This window comes from Pelmatolapia mariae, linkage group LG1, assembly GCF_036321145.2.
Source record: "Pelmatolapia mariae isolate MD_Pm_ZW linkage group LG1, Pm_UMD_F_2, whole genome shotgun sequence".
Taxonomy (NCBI): domain Eukaryota; kingdom Metazoa; phylum Chordata; class Actinopteri; order Cichliformes; family Cichlidae; genus Pelmatolapia; species Pelmatolapia mariae.
This window is the reverse complement of record NC_086227.1, coordinates 31,238,855-31,259,572: the sequence shown is the minus strand read 5'-3', so window position 1 is coordinate 31,259,572 and position 20,718 is coordinate 31,238,855.

Here is a 20,718-nt window from a genome sequence, read left to right as displayed (position 1 = left end):
TTACTACACGTTGTTGGCATATCATTTATTGCTTCTCAGTTTAGCTATAGGAACCCATTTTATGGTGGGAATGTGATAGATTAAGCAACTCAGCTTCTGAGTAAAAAGGCAGGGTTCTGAGTAGTGTCTTCAGACACATATTAAAAACATTTTCGTCTCCATCGAAGAAAAAAAAACCCTCTTCTCTGAATGCCTAAATAAAACCATCAGAGCTTTGCAAAAGAGTTGTGTATTGACCTTTTTGAGCAGAGCATTTTTCCTTTAAGTGGCTTCATTTAATGATGGGTAGAGGCGATGTTCATGCTTGGTCACTCACTCCTTCACACCTCCTCCACAGAGCTGGCCTCTGCCCCTGTAGCTCTCCAAGCACTTACTCCTCACTTTATGTGACCTTGGCTGGCATCTGTGACAGTCCAGGAATTCTCCCCTGCACTCTAGCCTCCCTGTCTTCGTTTGAACAACCACCCTCAGCTTCTTCTCCTGCCCAACTGAATTTAAGTAAAGATAAACAAAGACTGTGACAAATGGTAGCGATTCTCCCACTTTCTATGTACTTCAGGTGTCGAAGTCGGTTGCTGTTACAAATTGTAGGGCTGTCTCTTTGTTGTTTGTTACAGCACTGCAGAGTCTAGTTGTAGGGAAGCTTGTTGTGCTGTTGTCAGGGCTGCACATAAGCGCAGTGTCTCGCTGTGACAGCCGGTCGCTCACTTTACGTTAACCGCAAGTGTTTTCACGGTCATCAACCAATGGTGGCCTGGAGGCTGTCATTTCACTCTGTGTGGAGCTCGCCCGCGGCTTGGTTCTGCCCCACAAACTCACAGCCAGCCCTGGTGGGGGGACAGAGCAACACACACTCATGCATATGTACACACTTACAGACAGACACACACACACACACACACACATACACACATACAAAAACTATATGCTCAGCATAAGGCAGGCTGCTGGAGCAATTACAGAAACATGGCAGAACACGATGAAGCAGGCCCCACTATCAGAAGGGAAATAGAGTGAGTAGAGGAAAAATGATGATGCCATTAATAATAGGGAGGCACAGAGGCTCACAGGGAGGTGGGGGTGGATGACCCCGTCTGTGATTTCCCTATGACAGCACTTTGAGATGCAAATGGTTGTGTTTGTATTAGATTTTGGACGTTTAAATGGGCATGTTTTTGTGTCAAAGAAAAAAAAAGAAGAGAAAAAAGTAAACTGGGATACTAAATGATGTGTGAAGTGATATTTTCCTTTCACTCATGCATCCATTATTTTTGTAAATGACAGATCACACTTCCTTATTCTCTCTTTTTTCCTCTTCACACCTTGGTCTAAAGCTATTCATATGTACATTTCTTCTACTCCAGCCACCGCTTTCCCCTTGGTACTGCAATGCAGATGTGTCTCACACAGTGGCAGAAAACTTCCACTGAAGACAGTTATGAAAGAGGAACATGAGAGACTGGAGGGAAGACCATGAAAAAGATAGAAACAGCGGTGGAAGGAACAGAAGTTTACATATATATATATACTTATTGTCAAGTTTAGAAGCAAAGCATTAAAATATGAACAAACATATAACATATGTTAGGGAAAAAGCAGGCATGGCAACATTTGATTTATGAGGCCTGTCGACAAAAAAGGGGTGTCTTCAGCTTCATCAACTAAACAGCATTGCAAAGCTATCATGTCACCAAATAAATGTAATTTAGATGCTTTTGAAATACCACCATGATATAAACAGCTGCTTTTTTCCCAACATTTAATGGAACTGGGTGGAGCTGAACCCTATTGCTCTATGCTTTTAGGTGTACTGTTTCCCACAGTTTGATTAACAGCACTGTCTCCAATTTAAATTGGCAACAGCAGTTGAAAATAGCATTTGTGTTTGGTACTTCTGTTTTGTGTGGCCTCCGGGTAAAAGTTAATGGATTTCATGGAAAAAAAGATCAATTACATCAAGAATTAATTGGCCATGTTGAAACAAATGCAAAACCCAAATAGATGCCTCAGAGGAAGTAGATTTTAATTTAGGATTCTTGTGCTGCTTACTGTATATATGTATACAAAACATTTGGAATGGACGATGTATGAAGAATGGCACCTGAGTCGTCAACATCAGTACCAAAGATTGCCTGGGTTGATGATGAGTGGTGGTGTTTCTTTTTTGTCTAAAAATATGAACCAAAATGTTTCAACATGTGTACAAATTGTAATGTTTTCAGATTCATATAACCCCATATTAGTATCTATAGAATGTACAACAGTACAGCTGTAACTCAAGGTAAGTGAAAGATGCCTGTCCATGCCTGTATAACTCCTGTGCACGTATGTTAAAGTTTGTCTTTGAAAAGTAAAGTGAACATTTTCTAATCCTGATGGATTCAGTGAAAGAGCAGCCCAAAGAATTTAAGCCGACTGATGATAATTAATGGCCTGCTATAAGACCAAATGCTGCTTATCCATTAAAATCAAGACTCGCCAAATTTTATTTAATCAGTCGTATGTAGTATATTTATTGAAACTGCACTAGGATCTGTAAATGTAATTTATTTTATTAATTTACTCATTTTTATTATACAATTTTTTTGTGTTTCATGTTTTTTTAGTGGTTTAGTGTTGAAGATATATTAAAGTTGAAGAGGACAGGAATGAGTTGTTGAAATTATAATGGCAGTAGAAAGTGTCTGTGTGTCTTGCTAAAATGCAACCCCTATTATTTTTGAAAAGACCAAATTCCAGTGTTGGCTATCAAAAGCATCATATTTCAAACTGTTGTTGAAGGACACAATAGCTGCTGAAATTTAAATCTGCTGGCTAGTTTCATTTATTATCCATTTTGAATTTCTCTTAGTGTCTCTGGCTTCTTTTAGTTAAATACAACTCCAAAAAAAGAAACTATAATTCTAACCAATACATAACAGCACAGTGGTCTGTACAACAGTGTCATTGACAATCAAAGAACTGCAAAGTTCGGACATAACCTTGATTAAACAGTGTTACTGAATGGTATAAAAGATCTCCATGGGATGAATGTGTTGTGTTATTACCATTGATGACCAAGGTAGCCAAATTAAAATTACTTTTAAAGAGGACTTCATATTCTCATTTCTAGCTCTGTACCAGAATAGCGTTGTGAGATTCACAGAAAAAAGAAAAAAATAAACAGGCAAACAACAAAGCATGTTTTTCTTAAACTGGTCCTTAAGGCCCCCTCTCTAAAAACTTGCTTCCTTCTGACTGGCTGCCCCTCAGTTGGCTCAGTTGGGTTTTAAATAAGCACACCTAGCTTCTCTGTCAGAAGAGTCAAGCCAATGCCAAGTGCCTGAAAACCTACATTCTGCCTGAAGGCCACCAGATGGCAATGGCTATGGTTGCAAAAAATACTTGTATTTATGGTGTTATAGAAGTCTATAAGAGAAACGCTTACTGTCTTGGCCTGTGTAAACATTTTCCTGCTGAGTTTATGGGCTCCGTCATTCAGTTCTGGTCATATTGAATGAAAACTGAAGTTTAGTTTTTAAATGTTGGTCATACCAAGTTTCAAAATGGAGGTATAAAACTGTGCACTCATTGGCTAATAAGTTATCAGTAACTGGCCATGGAGTCACTGGCTAATAAGTGTGCAGTTGCACATTCAAACCCGCCCTTCCTCATCGCATTAAGGTTTTGCAACCAAGATGGCAATGGCAGAAAAGCACAACTGCCTTCAGAAATTTGACTTTAGGAACCACTGGGTGAGTTCACGATAGCACTGTCCAAGTTTTAAACATATTGGAAATAAGAATGTACATTTTATTCATTATTTCTGAATATTCACCCAGTCGTCTTTGGAAATCAGTTTTATTTGTTGTAAAAACTCCCTGAAAGGCCTTCAGTTGATCCAAAATGGTGCAGCACGAGTACTGACCGGGCCTAGAAAGAGAGAGCATATTTCTCCTATACTGGCTGCTCTTCATTGGTTCCCTGTTAAATCCTGTTTCTCACATACAATTTCTTGAATAATCAGGCTAATCTTAAAGACCTTATAGTACCATATCACCCCATTAGGGCTCTTTGCTGTCACGCTGCAGGCTTACTTGTTGTTCCTAGAGTATTTAAAAGTAGAATGGGAGGGCGAGCCTTCAGTTTTCAGGCCACTCTTCTGTGGAACCAGCTTCCAGTTTGGATTCGGGAGACAGACACTGTCTCTACTTTTAAGATTAGGCTTAAAACTGGGCTGGATCACATGACCCTGAATCCTCCCTTAGTTACGATGCAATACGTCTTGGCTGCTGTGGGAATCCTGTGATGCATTGAGTGCTTCTTCTCCAGTCACCTTTTTCACTCATTATGTGTTTGTACACCTCTCTGCATTTAATTATTTGTTGTTATTAATATCTGTCTCTTCCACATTATGTCTTTGTCCTGTCTTCATCCACTCACCCCCAACTGGTCACAGTAGATGGGCAAGCCTCCCTGAGACTTGTTCTTTCGGAGATTTCTTCCTGTTAAAAGGGAAGTTTTCCTTCCCACTGTTGGCGAAGTTCTTGCTCATAAGGGGTCATATGATTGTTAGGGTTTTCTCTGTTTTCTTTGTATTATAGTAAGGTCTTTACCTGACAATATAAAGCACTTTGAGGCAACTGTTGTTGTGATTTGGCACCACATAAATAAGACTGAATTGAATTGACTATAATTTTGTGCTGTCTTGCATGTAGATCACATTTACGATCTCCCGGAGATTTTTAAAGCTGTTCAATTTAGGGAAGCGTTGAACTTATTATTTGTAATTCTTGAAGTATTTCATGATGTGTTATTGCCAGTAGCAACAGTAATCATGTTTTCATGTATTCCTGGACACATCTAATGTGGTTGGAAATACCACAAAGGCAGATTTAAGTACCTTGGCAGGTGTGCATATGTCTACTTGTCTATGGCAACACTGTACTAGTGAACTAGCATAATAACAAAATGCACTCAGTAGACATCAAAATGAAGGTAGTGTTTGATTTTGGTTGCGGTCTGAAGTGTCTTTAGTGTTGAGGCTGGTGTGAGATATGCTCCACCATGGTTGAGTAGGTGTTCTTTCCTTATTCCTGCTTCTCATATTTGGTAATTATGACAAATATTAATTTAAAAAAATCAAGACTTTTATCATTTGCAGTCTGTAGATAATGATTTTTGTGATGAAGTTCTGAAAGGGAATCACTTTTTCAGCTGCTTTGGAATCATATGGATTTTCAATTTTTGCAGAAGACTGAGTGAAATGGGAGAAATAAGACAAAATGTTTGGGTTTTAATGTGCATGTTAAAATTTGATGTATCAAAAGGGGTATGCATCAGATTAAATGGAATGGTTTCCCCACTATTATGGGACTTGAGTACAGTCCTTAAGATGATTTTCAAATCTCATGAGAAAAATAAATGATGATAAGCTATGATAAAGTTTAAAGATAAAGATAAAACTCTACAGATAATTTTAATGACAACTTCTTATGGAAGTTGAAAACTATGCTTATTACTTTAAGTGCAGCCAAACCCTTTTGAAGCAAAAATCTCATAAAAGTCCTATAACAAATGATCAACAAGTCATTTCTTCAGCTACTCCTAACCACCACTGGTATGATTTATAGAACCACAAATAGGCTACTGCCACAGTTCTTAAGCATATAAATTAAGAATGGGCTGAAATGAAAGCTGTCTGTATGTCATGCTAGCTTAACATGCGTTCTGTCTTCAGACTTGCATGACTCTTGTAAACTTAGCACTTGTAATCTACCTGAGATTGAAACCACCCACTCTCTCTCTGGCAGCAATACCTTAGCAAAACTGAGCTGTAAATCCACATCAGCAGCAGAGGTAGTGGAGTGTAGGATGAGATAGCTGATAGCGAGTGATGTCTGTGTTCATCGTTCTTCTTAAACTTCACTCAGTTGTTTCATGCCAGCACAAAATCCTGGATTCAGATATATTGTTAATATTTAAACTTCAGATTTGTTTCATCATTAAGATCATATTATTATTACTTAAACAGTGTTTTTGCACATTGCAGACTTTTGTCATTTCACACACATTCAATTTTAACTAAAAAATTTTCTTGGTGATGCAGATCTTCTGTTAATTTTCTAGAATTGTTTTTAACTGCCATCACCAAAAGACATTTTAGATTACAGAAACTGTAATCAGGTTTCTATTATACGTGTATTTTCTTCTTTTCTTTTTCAAAACTTTTTGATTTAATCAGATGTACAAAATAACCTAATGTGCCACAGGTTTTTATGTTTAAATTAATTTTCTGTTTACATGTAATCTGAGAAGTGCTGCTTGGAAACTGTTTAGAAAATTGCAGGAAAACAAAAAGTCAGCTTATCAAATCAAACAAATCATCTGTCTGTTGCAGCTCAACTTTAAGTACTCATATCATAGTACAGCAACATTTTAAGTGCCGAAGAGGGAAAACAAGCTCTGAAAGTGCACAACCAATGTAGCTAGCTAGGTACATGGAATTTCAATAGATGATTATTATACTTTTTAAAAGTTGCCTGTAGTCACTTTCAAACAATACTTGGCAGCAACTGGATGAGTCAATCATAGTATTTGGTATTGATTTTAACTTACCTGTACACTCTCTTGGTCATTGCATTAAAAACGAGGAATTAAAACTATGGGAGGGATTTGAATTCTGGGATCATAATAGTATGAAGGTTTAAAAAAATGATTTGAAGTGAGGTGAGAATCTTTTTTGACAGATTTTTGTGGACAAACCAGCTATGACTTTATAACTGAATGGCCCAAACTGAAAGTGACACAGCTTCAAGCCTGGCAAGATGGATTTTTTCATGATCACAATCGTGTAAATACTGTTTCACAAGAATCCAGAGGCCTTGTGAGTGTTTGATAATTATCAAACACTTGTATATAAATGTAGCTCCGTGAAGGTTATAATGGTCTGTGTTCTAGAGGAAAACCGTACATAAATCACTTAAAGAGAATTAGTCTTCAGTGGTGTTGATGTGTTGTATGGAGGGCTGCTTTTGTTTTTTCCTGCGCTGACATCCTAGTATTTACAGCTTTGCCTATTTCTTAAATGACACTAACCATTTTATTGAAGAGTTTTATATTGTCTTCTTTAGAGTCCCAAGCCAGCCTTTAAACAACCCTCCAGTGGCTCAGTGGCATCTGTACAACAAAATGAGACAAAGTAGACTGTGGATCCTTGTTCCCCCTAGTCTCTCATAAACACCTTCCTGTCACTGAGTTTCCAGATGGCCACGCTTTTTTGTATCTCACAGTTCATAGCGCTAAACTTCCTAGTGCAGACATTTGCATCGGGTCACTGCTCACTCCGACACACTAGAGGAAGAAAAGCACTATTCCTACCAGCATGCCTCCCTGGAAATGCCTTCATAGCACATGGTTGTTTTTTGTTATTTTTATTTTTAATGTGACATTGGCTTGTTGCAACCATGTGCATTCCTTAAGGGTATTATTACACATATGGGGTTGCTGATCAAGAGGTATAGCTTTTTGGACAAGTGACCTCCTTAACAGACTTGGTTTAGATTTCGTGGCTGGTGGCTGGCTGTTAGGAAACAGAGCAGTGAACTTTAAAAAATCTGTTCACAGGTCCACACCAGCTTTATTCTGTATTTAATTGCGTCGCAGAGCAATCACTCTCTGCCCTACAAATCCTTGGTAAAGCTGTGCTTTACAATAGAGCCATAATTGCAGGAGTTTAATTGCCTGCCAATGTTCTGCTCCCACTGCCTGCTTACATTGAAGAGCCCAATAATTAGAAACAGGGAGAAATTAGGTGGCAATTTTGTCTTGGCAATTATCATAATGCAAAAGAAGTGCCATTAGTATTGTTAGCCCCACAGTACATAATCCTTTGACACTGTCAAGTCCCTCTCTTAGCTGCTGGGTACAACAACTCTTGATTTCCCTGTAGCCTTTGCACTCCCTCAGTCACTACTTTAGTCATCAGCTATCCAGGCCAGGCAGTCAGTCTAGCAGACTGAACACATCCACGCCTGGAGTGCTGGGGGGATTAGAAGCTACGGCATTAGCAGTCTGTTTCCTTTAAAGGTATATAAATTGGATGTTAATCCTCTTCCACCATGTCAACCATAAAATTGTGTTTTATGTAACAGAAAAATTAACACAGTTGACATTTGTACCAAACTGACATTTCGTTTTGTTTCACTTGATTTTTTTCTAGTATGACATACAATATGCTGAAGTTCTGCACCTGATAGTTTTAGCAAACGGGCAATAGCAAGGGAATATAAGATGTGAATAATAGCTCCTCTAAAATCAAAACTCAGATTATTTTTTAAGATTTGCATAAGAACTATGATTTTATGTTTCTTTGAAATTTATTTGAACAACTGACTATAATATAGTAAAATAGAACACATTTCAAAATAAAGGTGGACTAATAACATTTAGTTTAGTTTAGTCCCCCCATGAATTTTCAAAAGTCATTTTGAAAATTTTACTTGATATTGTAATGCCAAAGAAGTAAAAAAAGAAAAGAAAAAGAACTTACTCTAATGCAATTACTTTCTTTTCTTAATTGTGTGGCATGCACTAGAATTTGATTAAGACATTGGCCCGAAGCCCCAAGTATGTTGTACTAAATGAAAGAGGGGTTTATTAGTGTCATGGAAAGGACAGTACACCTGCACAGATGAAGGAAGAATGGAGGTACTGATCTCTTTGCCAGCAATTATATATAAAAGCAAATGCAGCTTTGGAACACCCTTGTACTACTTCTACATGTCTGGTACTGAAAGAACTTTGTTTCAAAAGTTATTCCTTGTTTGTTGTTGTAATGATGGTGGTAGAGAGCATTATCCAACACATGGGTCCAAATTCTGTTGGTGTTTTCACACTCACTTCAAGTGATCTTTCCAACTAAAGAGCAAGTCAGTTGAATTATTGTTTATTTTATTTACTTTGCACATTTAATGAGTCAATTTCGTTACATCAAGGCTTACTTTTCCACATCATGAGTTTTATTTTTTCTACTATGGAAGTAACAAATTAAAATCATCCTCAAAATCATTCTTAAATTATATTTGCTTAATTGGATCCTTGTTGGTGTTGAATATATATTTGGCGTCACAAAGAAGCAAGCAGCAAGGCAAGGTGGAGAGGATCGTCACAACAGTGGAGAAAGACGTGAGCCAAATCTACAGTGACTCTAGTAAAATAGTACTTTAAATACCACTTGACGTGTATTGGAGTCAGTGGAGGTATAAATAAATAAATAAATAAAAATAGTGTCTCATGATTTCTTTTAAAAATCATGATAGCTCTCTATAAACTGGATCGGGTAAAACACACAAGAAGCCTTTGGCTCATTTACAGTAACCACTATGTTTGTAATTGAGTAGGCAACACACTGAAACATGTAATAATTAGAATCAGTGTTCATAATGCAATAGCAGCAATAAAATGTGCCAGAGATGCAAAATTAGGGCTTTTAAGGCAAACTGTTTCCCTGTGGTGACTGGATATATTTGGCTAGCTTCTCCTGTCTAGCAATAGCATCTGTGTACTAAGATGTACAGTCTTATTGAAACTTTTTTTTTTTAAATCTATCCTTTCCCTAGGCCAGAAAATGATTTTCGGAAATCAAATAAAATAATGTCAAATATTGACAAAGTGAATAATTAAACTTCATCTTTTGTTATATAAAAAATATGTGATAACAACAAGAACCTTCCATTAAATTTTGACATAAAAATTCAGCCTAAATTTGAACCCAACATTATATTTGTGTCGTTGGGTGTCTTCTGCGATAACTGTGTTGTATGAGGCAGTTTAGTAGCAGGGTGTTATCGCTGCGTGGAAAACAAGAGGTACTAATACACGCCTGAATAATGAAGAGAAAATTACTTTGGGAATCAGGAAGTCCTTCACCATTAATGTTGAACAACTCTCAGTGGCTCTCAAGCAATCAAGCAATGGGATTTACAAAAGATTTTAATTTGGATGCATTATCCAAACTCCTTACAGACCAAAAGGCAGGCAATTGCTTTGACAAAAGATATGCATTGATAAGTTTGAAGGTCAACAAGCTGCTGCAGTTGAGATATCAGCAGCTGGTCTGTACAACTCGCAGTCAGTTGCTGTAAAATGCAATACACACTTAACGTATATGCACACATTAGAGGGTGACCAGGTGGTTAAACACCACTAAAGAGTATACAATTAGCCTTCTTCAGTTCTCATCAAAGTTTATGATGAGTGAAATGCTGCTTTTTCATCACATATCTGAAACTCACATGAAGCACAGCTTACAATATCCAAATGCTGGAAAGGAGAGCAGCTAATGAGTCCCCATGTAGAGAATAAAAGGGGGATTAATGAACAACGCAGTTTGGTTTGAAGAGACTAGGCACCCCTCACCCAAACCCTTTACAGTGTATGCATATACTAGGTGAGAATATTCCGAGGCTTTCACACGTTGCTTCAGTATTGAATGGTCTGTGCCTCGCTTGGAGGAGCATTCTGCTGATGGAATCAAAACCCCTTTCACAGATTCAAATGAGGTGCACTCAGCTGTGATTGGTATTGGAAAAGCATTTGTCGGAACAGAGGCTCACAGAAGGCTTCTTAAATACAAGGCAATCACAGTGTCTAACGCAGAGACGAGGCGAGAGGTGTGCCCGGACTGCAGAGTGGAAAACAGGACAAAGGATTATGATGGTAATAAGCAGTAAACCAAAACAAAGTCATCCCCTGATCCCTAATTCTCTCTCTCCCTCTCTCTCCCTGTCTGTCTATCTCCCTCACACCTAAATCCGCTAACATACTCTCTCCCTTCTTCTTTCCCTGCCTCGCACTCACCACATATTGACAAGGCCCATTTTTTTCACTGTGTCTGAGCTACAATTTAAAACTCATTTCTCATTATTTGCGATGAATCCCTACACACACACAATTTCTAATCTGTCGAGGCCGTGATGGCTGTGCGCAGAAGCAGAGGCTCTTTTGCAGATGCCTGACTGTACACCTATACGCAATGTCAACTCTTGCACACCCGGCTGGCCTTATTTCATTACAGGCGTCAGCAAATCTGCATGCTGTCAACTGTGAACTTTTGTGCTAATGTCTTTTTTTGCCCTGCTTTAGCTGAGCTCGTGGTGTACACATTGAAGGCATCTTTAAATCCCAGTGACAATGTGCAAGTGCAAATTAGAAACTATTTCTTGCTCGTAAGTTTTAAAAGATGTGACAAAGCAGTGATCTAGAATCTGAAAGCCTGGGACACAAAGGATAAAAAAGAGGTGGATGAGTTCGGGTAGCTGGGTTGGGAGAGGTTTTACAAACCTCTAATTTGGCCTTGTTAATGAAAGGTTGTCAGGGCTATACTGTATCCCAAAGTGGCTCCCCTCCTACTTTTCTTCATACCTTTGACGGACATTGGAAGGTTGTGTGTGTGTGTGTGTGTGTGTGTACGTGCATGAAGACGAAACTGAGAGAGGCAGGGGATAGAAGGAGCCATTATTATGCCTGCAACAACAGGGGTTGGCAGCAGAGAAAAGAGAAGAAAAGAGAGGAGAAGATTGTGTTTGGAATTGTCCAAGTGTGGCAGTAGTGGTCCTCAGTCACTTTATCAGTGCCACAGCAGCACGTTTTCCTCCCATCTCTCTGCTCAGCGACTACTCTTCCACCCTCTTAGAGCAGGAAAAACACTCGCTCTCTCACCACGGATAGTGCAGCACAATAACCAACCTTTTCTTCCCCCACCTACCCTGCTCACGCTATCTCTTCACTCAACATCGCTCTTTGTCTAAATGCTTTTTTTTCTTTTTCCATTGCTCAGCCCCATCATATTTGTAGAAGTGCAGAGTACTGAAAAATTGCCACACTTCACTTCGTCTGCACATTCTATTTCTATCTGTTCACTTAACATCAGGGTTAGGGTGTAAATACCGCACCATGTCTGGTTACTTGGAGGATTTCTTAGAAAGGGTTTAGGGATTTTACACACAATATAAAATTCTAGAATTTTATCTGGAAAACAGATTACGGTTTTGGGATGCTGCATTTGTCAAAAACTAAATTGTCTGACCAGCAGCGTTCTTCATCGTAACACGTCTTGATGCATGCTCAATCATCCAGGTAAGTAAATCTCCAAAAGTTGATTCTGTTCATCTGGACGCAGCATTTTCAGTGGGAGAAACGTTTTGTCACTCATCCAAGTGACTTCTTCAGTCTCAGCTGACTGCAGGTTTCCCCAATCTTATAAACAGTACATTTGCATAAAGACTGAAACCAGCCCACTGAAGGAACTGGCCTGGGAGGTTCATCGTAACACGTTTGACTAATTGCTTTGTTTAAGAAGTTGTTGTTTTCTGTCAGTCTTTTCCTATCTGGACCTACTTGCCAACAAACAAGACAGCAACTGCAAACCAACTTCCTTCAGCACGGTGCCTTTTCTGTATTAGTTCTATATTTATTGAATTCGTTTAGTTGTTAATGATCATTTAAGTCACCACTGGCATGTGCTAATGTTTTTGATAAATTCAGAAAACCGCAATATCAACACCAGCTTTGTAGGGCAAAGTCAGTAAAGAATGAAATCCTAGTTTCTAATGTGTAGAAAATATGCTTAGCTTATCCACAAAAGAACAGAAGTGTAATGCTTGGGAATGCACATCAAATTATTAGAAAAAAGAAAATTCTAAAGGGGCTCACTTTTGATGTTCGCTCTTCAATTAAGTGTTTTACTGTTAGATCAAATGAACCTTATAATCATATCAACACTGCATGTCTTAGGCATCTTTTAATTCAGACACCTCATTGTCACTTCAAGTTTCTATGCTGTAGCAGTGCTTGCATTATTATATACTGTGAGTAAATACTACTTACAGATATCAACATGCATATATAAATAAATGAATAAAGACCTCTGTATACACAGAACTTAAGAAGCTAAAGAGATTTTCAGTGCCAATCAGCATTCAACAGTTCAGTCATAAATTATTGAATTTGTAGTACTATTTTTTTTAGTACTATTAAGACTAAATACTAAATATCAAACAATTTTAACCAAGAAGCAGCCTGGTGGAGTCCATAATCACTATGATGCACCAATCCCACACTTAAATAGGATTTTAGTCCTGTGATTCTTCATTGCTTTGAAATTCTTTTATAATATTACAGCCTTTGTGCTGGAATAAAACAGCAGAACAATCTGCAGTTTTTGAGGGTTAAAGTTATACATCTTGCAGGGGATGCGAATGTAACGGTTCAAATATCTTGGATATTTGTGCTGACGTGTGGGTACGTGTAAGGTTTATAAGGTTGTGACTGTTTCCACAATCAAGTCTTCATTTTCCTGGGAGGTTTCATAACCCCAGGAAAATGAAGACTTGATTGAATGGTGTTGATGGTGTCATTATTCTATAGCCACTACACTGTGAAGTCAGCGTTTTCTTCATCATAAATTCAAGTGAGAAAAAAAATGCATGTTGGCAGAAACAAGTGAGAAATATTATTTTTAAAACTTGTATTTATGATTAAATTGCAGTTATTGGCATAATGATTATGTTTAGAGGTGTACTTTGCCTAGTCAAAGACCTATTTTGGCAAGATAAGAAACAAACAACCTGGTATGAGGAAAAAAAAAAGGAAGTGACAGGTTTTTTTTCCCAACATGCCATAGATGTTTGGACAAACACAAAAAAATTATTCTCTAATCTCTGGATCACACATGAAAAGATGGGTGCTCTTTCTTTGTACTTTCTGAACACTGAAATACTCAAGAAACTTCAGAGTCTGAAGAATGATTTTATGGCTGTCATCAAAAGGTCACTTTAGAAAAAGAGAGACCAGCATACAGAACAGATAGGTGTGCTCATGTTATGGGAAAACGAGACCAAAGTCATTGCTGGCCAGAGAAAATATTCATCTTTGTTGGTTAGTATTGTGGTGCTGCTACTGCAGACATCTGCTAGTTTAGGTCATATAGAAATGTATAGGTAGTGTATTTGTTAGCTTCAGATTTTTCTCCAAACAGTTTCCAATGATATTTGCTCATTAGCCAATCACCAATTCATATGAATTCACAAAGCAGAATGACTTTGAAAAGTGTGCAGTTTGACACATTATCCCAAATTTGACCCCAGAGATGTGTTGTTGGCCTAAAAGTGAGATTTGATCCCACCATATCTATTTGTTTAGTATGAAGTAGCAGCTATAGGAGTAGGCGATAGCAGCTGATTTGTATTGATAGTGCGATAAGCTATGTACCTTTTGGTATGGAATGAAATTTCTTTGTATATTTGTTTTTGTATGAAACAATTAAATCTAAAATAGCTGTTATCCTCTGTTTCCAGTGTCCCTGCTAAGCTAACCTGCTAGTCACTGTAGCTTTGTATTGAAACAACAGCAATGAGAATGTAGTCAATTATATTAAAAGACCAGTTTAGTTAAAAATTTTCACAATAGGTATCCTTCGGGTTGTTTCTGCAAACATGTAGCACTTTTAACACTGCAAACGCTTAAATGCAAATGCAGGTAAGTTGCGGGTTTTAAAGTGTAAACATGCAGAACTGTTTGTAAAAATCTACCAAGCCACAGTAACTAGTTTGTCATTATTGCACACAGAGGCACACCAAAACAAACTAAACTGAGAGTGTGATAAGCTTCAGTGGATAATTGATCAGGTTGAAATTACTAATGGATTTCTGCAGAACTTTCTCCAGAAAATCTATTGTGCTTCAGGTCATCTATTGGGAATCATAGAGGTATGTAATACAGTGAAATGGCCACAGAACACAGCGCTAATAATTTGTTTACACTTCAACCCCATTCTTTCGATTTTCATTCACGGCACGGACCACCTGACAAGTACCACCTCCCTGAAGGACTTTAGTTAGTTTAAAAAGCAGCACAGACACTACAAACGAAACAATAAAACAAAACTTGTTATACTATTATATATTATACTTTATGTTAATGTGTACTGCATTTATTGTTGGTTGGTTGTCTTATTGTTAGTATATAGTTTAAATGTAAATCTGAAATTTACTGTGCATGCACATACATATACCTTTACATCTGTTTTAGGGTCTACATATATCCACGATTTCATGTTTTTTGCATGAGTATCAGTAGTTGCAGTAGTAATGGAATGCTAATAATAAAAGTAGCAAGATAAAATAAGTATTCTTTATTTATCCCAGCCTGGCAAGGAAGGGTTAGCAGGAGTGTGTGCGTGTTTGGATGCATAACTATCATATAATGATGTCACAAAAAAATGCTATTTTTCAAATTAATACTTTGATTTAAATTTCATTTTTGTCATCTAATTAAATAACAGGTCTGCATACATATAGTTTTCTTAGCACTGAGCAATGTATATTTGTAACATAGCACTGGTTATGAAAAGTATATCCTCTTTATAACAGAAAATAATGATTTGTGTATTTGTATTTGTTTTTAAACCAGTGAGGTGCACAAAAAATGTTTTAGTAAGAAACAAACAAAGCATTAGTTTTGAAAGCAGCAAAATACACACACACACACACACATATATATATGTGTGTATATATATATATATATATATATGTATTTTATAAAAACATGAAGATACAGTCATCTGCTAATTTTTCAAATTATACACAGTAGTCAATCTTTTTTTTTTTTGTTGATAAAACCATCCCACCAATCAAAATTAATTCACGATAAACTTGAAGTTGAACTGTGTGTGTGTTTGTGTCTGTCACAGGCAAATTTTATATCTCTGCACACTTTACCTTCTTAGGTTCACCTGCACCTTCTTTCATCCACGAGCAAGCCGGTGTGTATTTGTGTGCTTGTGCGTGTGTGTGTGTATCTCAATGCAGCTCTGTCTGTCTGCCTTTAAAGAGGCTGTGAATGATCTTATTTAGTGTGTGCTGATTGCTGCTTTAACCTGGCGGCCACGCTGGCTGCTGCTGCATTAATAATCACGGGGAGCCAGGAGAGCTGGCGAGGCCCGCACCTTGTTCACCGCTCGCTCTCTTGCTATCTCCACGGTACCAAGGAAAAAGCCAGCAAACAGCAGGGGAAGTGTGGCGGAAAATTACAGTCTTCACATGCCAGCCAGGAAGGCTGCTGCTACTGCTCGGTGGGGGCCAGTGCTGTGTGAAGAAGACAGAGGAATTGGGAGGACGTTTTAGTCTATAATGCCTGTGTGGAGGCAGAGGGTTGGTTTGTGTGTCTGTGTGTGTGATTGTGTGTTCTTCTACTTTTGTCTGCGCTTGAAGAACTTTTAGCATCTCATCTTGAGGGGACTGGTTTAGAATCATGTCTTTTCTTTCTGGTTTGAATTAAAATATGGATTCAAAATTTAGCAAGTGCATATGAGCATATGCATTTTCCAGCATATTATCATGTCTCTTCCATATTTATAAATTGATTTTATATGCTCTACTTTCTTCCAGCAATACAGAGATGTGCATGTTAGATGAACTGAAAACTGAAAGTTGGCTGATGAATGTGAGCATTTCTCAAAGACAGGTCCAGGGTTGCTTATTCATGTACTGGGACGAGCTCCAAATGACACAACCCTGTCCAGGGTAAACTCGGGAAAAGCACAGGTGAATGTTTTAATTGTTGGTTTGTGTTTGTGCTATTTAATATGTGGTGTTTGAAAGTGAGCAAGCAGGAAAGAAACACAGAAAAGCAGAGCATGGGAACACAAGGGTCGACCAACAGATCTCCTTTATGTCAATATTAACTGAATGGGTTGAAACTGCTGCCCTTTTTATGTGTGGCCAACAAATTTCTCTTTCAGTCCAGTCCAGACGACATTTTGATTGGTTGTGTGAAGATTAAAGCTTCGCACTCTCTGCCAGGGAGAACAGTATAATTGATATTTCAGCTCTGGGCAAACTTGCTCTCGCAGGCCAGTGGCTGTTTCAGCAGAAAATTAATGTTAGCACAGCTCGGCGGCAGAACCGTCGGCATGTTTCAGGAAATATACTCTGAGTTGGGTCTCTCTGGTCCACTGGTTTCTGCTGCAAGTCTCAGTGCAAGTGTGTAAAATGAACATCCTGTGCTAGGAAAGTGGGTGTTGGCTTTGCACACACCGACACATACACTCGCACACATAGACACACACAAGATTATTGCAAACTAAAGATTTGTGCTAATGATAACACTATGGGGGTTGGATACTATATTTCTTGTAGTGTGCAAGTAATTTTTTTATAATGACAGTTAAACATGTAGAAATGCTTCTTTCATGAGACTCACTTTTGCCCTTGATATTATGATGCCAAAATGTTGCCATAAATTTCAAGAAGTCAAGCACACTTCAGAAAAAAATGCTGCCAGAGCGTGAGTACAGTTTGATCGGTCCTAGTGCTTCTCAATGCTATCAACATGCTCAACAATGAGGAGAATCTCTTGTCTACTTCATTAGCACATGTATCATTCCGCTGGTGTGAAGAACATAAAAATTGACCTAGCATGAAACAACGCTGGAGTCATTGTACCGATAGCACCCGCATGGTGCACTTGTCCTGAATGGGCCATTTAAGTGGACACAGGGGATTAGGCAGATGATGGCAGCCAAGGTCCTCATACTGGTGCAGTGTGACTCGGACCACATTAGCACAACATTAGTCTCATTTCCATTCTGATGGCGTGTGCTTCCACACAACAGTGGAGAGTGCGACCAAAATCATTGTGACCCTCACGCTCCAGCCTTTCATTTCCTGTCGCCATTCAAACCATCCTTATCTCTCTCTCTCTCTCTCTGTTCTCTCGCTTTCATTTTTGCCCTTTCTTTGCTGTTTCCTTTTTTTCTGTCCTTGCCCCTGCACACCCCAGTCTCTCCCCTCCATTTCCTCTTTTTCTTTCTTTCCTTCTTGTTCCACATCAGCGCCTGGGTGAAGCTTCTCCTCGTCACGCTTGGCCGCACTCCCCTTAATTACCATGTATTCTTCTTTAGCTAATAAAAAACGCTGATGAAACTGATTACATGGCAGCAGGGCTTTGTATGGTGTTGGATTTAGTCACGAATGGAGAGTGAGAGGAAGAATAGAGCAGGAAAAATATATTAAAGGACAGAAACACAAGGGTAAAGAAAATTCTAGACAAAGGAGTTTAGTGAGATGGGGAGAGAAGGATGACTAAAGAAGGAGAAATAGGACTGGCGGATGAAAACAAGAAAAAAAAATAGCAACGGTTTGGGCAGTAACCCGTTTGTTGTCTTTGTTGTTGTTTGGGTCAGAGATGCTTTAAGCCCTAAGGGAACTTCCTCATCTTATCACAGAGAGCAGACGGCTGGCACATCTTTCTCATTACTAGCCTCTCAGTTATAGATTACTCCTGCCTTACTCCTCTCCCCAGCCACAGGCAGTCTCTGTTACAGTCTACAGAGCCACGCTTGCACCAAGCGTAGTTTGAACTCCTGAATATAGACTTTGCCTTTTTCATTTCCCTTTCATGAGAATTAAGTCACTCTCTCTGTCCATGTAATTGTAGTTTGAACTGAAACCAACTGTGGCATGGAGAAGAAAATGAATTAGGGATTCTTGTTTGATTGAAAAGCCTTCTAAGAGGAGTTGAGTAGCTGGGATGCGATACACTCTTTCTGTTTGCTTTATATTGCATTCCTGCTCAGCTGGATGGAGTAGTGCTTGTTGAGTTTCACACTCAGTGTGTTAACACTTGATTGTAAGACTTTTAGTTATAGAAGTAAAACTGATGTGAACACTTTGTTTGCCATGTCACTTAAGATACCGAGAATTTGGTAGATATAATTTATGAGCATGAAAACCTTTGTTTTACACATTTAAAGAGTTGTGTTTCAATATTGTGAGGCTGACTGTTACAGTAAAATTATCTCTTATGTTAAAAATGAATGCAAACATATAGACACTTCCTGGGAAACTTCTGGAAAGTACATTATTCTGAGTGAATGGTAATAGGTGACTTTTTGTAATTATCCTTGTGAGAGAGAAAAACTCAGATTTTCCTAGTCAACAAGTTAGAACGTAAACTAAGACCTTTGTGCCTACCAAAAGTGCAATTTTCTGTATTACTATCTAGGCCCATTAGCAGCAGAATAGTGCTACACAACAGCCGTTGATGCACACAGATGCTTCGGAACAAGCTGTGCCATTACTGGTTTGTTGTCCTATTTCATGACCCCTTTTCAATAAATACGGAAGCCTGGTGAGCCATTCTCCACATTTACATGTTAATGTTTGCAATTTGTAAACATAAATTGAAAATGTCAGAAGCTCAATAGCTAAATGGAGATAAGTAAACACATTATTTAAACACTGTGGCCACTTAAAGTCGGACACCCATTCCATACAAAAGGCAAAAAAATTATCGGGAGGAGAGGGATGAAGAGGAGGAGGTGGAAGAAGACAAAGAGGAATAAGAAAGCGAAAAAGAGGGCAGGGGTGCTTTAATTCGCACAGCACGTACTTGCCGAGGGGGTGAGACGATTAGGTTTGTGATGAGAGGCAGCAGTGTGACGGAGAGGGCATGGGGGGTGTCAGGATGAGCGAGGATGAGGGAGATGAGAAAGAGAGAACTACTATCTCGCCGTGCTTTTAAAATCCCACACACACATGTACACAAGTACACATTTATATGTAATAAGTGATACGTACACCGGCAGTTACATCTACTTCTGCACTTATAATGTACCCATATGCACATAATGTCAGCCCTGTTTATCAGTTTCTGTGTCTCCCTTTCACAAACACACATACATGCACAAAGACAGTGGAGTGAGAGAGTCAGTGCAGTCAGCCCTGGTTCTCCTCACTGCACACACATTCATCACTCAGTCGCAGTCCTGACAGAACCCTCTGCCCCACAGGCCACGGGTCCACACATACACACAAGCATACACACACCTTTACACCTACATACAATCACAGACAAAAGAGGTAGAATGAAGAGACACTAGTGGTACCATGAAGACCTAAAACTGCCCACAGGCTTGACTTGCTTATAAACATGCTTACTGTGTTCTGCTCCTTTGGTACAGTGCAGTAGTGTTGTCACCTCGGTGAATGTACGGTATGGCAAACTTTTGTAACTATCAAATAGAAGTGCTGAAAAGTTTGTGCTTATTGACATTTTGCTGAAAGTTAGGTTAGGCACATAATTACACTAAGGTATAGTGGGTGCAGTATAGTATTTAGAGGTATGGTTCTGTTCATTTGATTAGTGTGATTGCTCTGGGTGGGACTGAGCGAACTGTGCCCAGACTCACTTTCCTCATTTGGAATTTTACTTTTAATGACATCCACAATTTCCCAAACAAAATGTGCAAAAAGAGCACCTGTTTTCCAGTTTGTCTACAGCTGCCCATTCATAACTGTATCACCTTGAGGGGGTGTCATTTTTAGTAATAAAGCTTATGGATGTGAAATATGGTCTATTAAAAGGGGCTGATCTGTGTTTGTTATTGTATGTTCCGATAATAGTTGTGTTCTGTTAACCTTAATCTTTAGTGAAGCTGTGATGTGAGAAATATGGATTGCTATCTCTCATACAATTCTGAATGGATTAAAAAATGTGAATAATATATATATATATATATATATATATATATATATATATATTTTTTTTTTTTTTTTTTTTTTTTTTTGTAAATTTTGTTGTTATGTTACGCAAACAAAAAACACGCAAAAAATTAACATTAACAGCATTAACAGCAATAACTGGCTGACAAAAAAAGGACACTTTGCAAAACCGCTA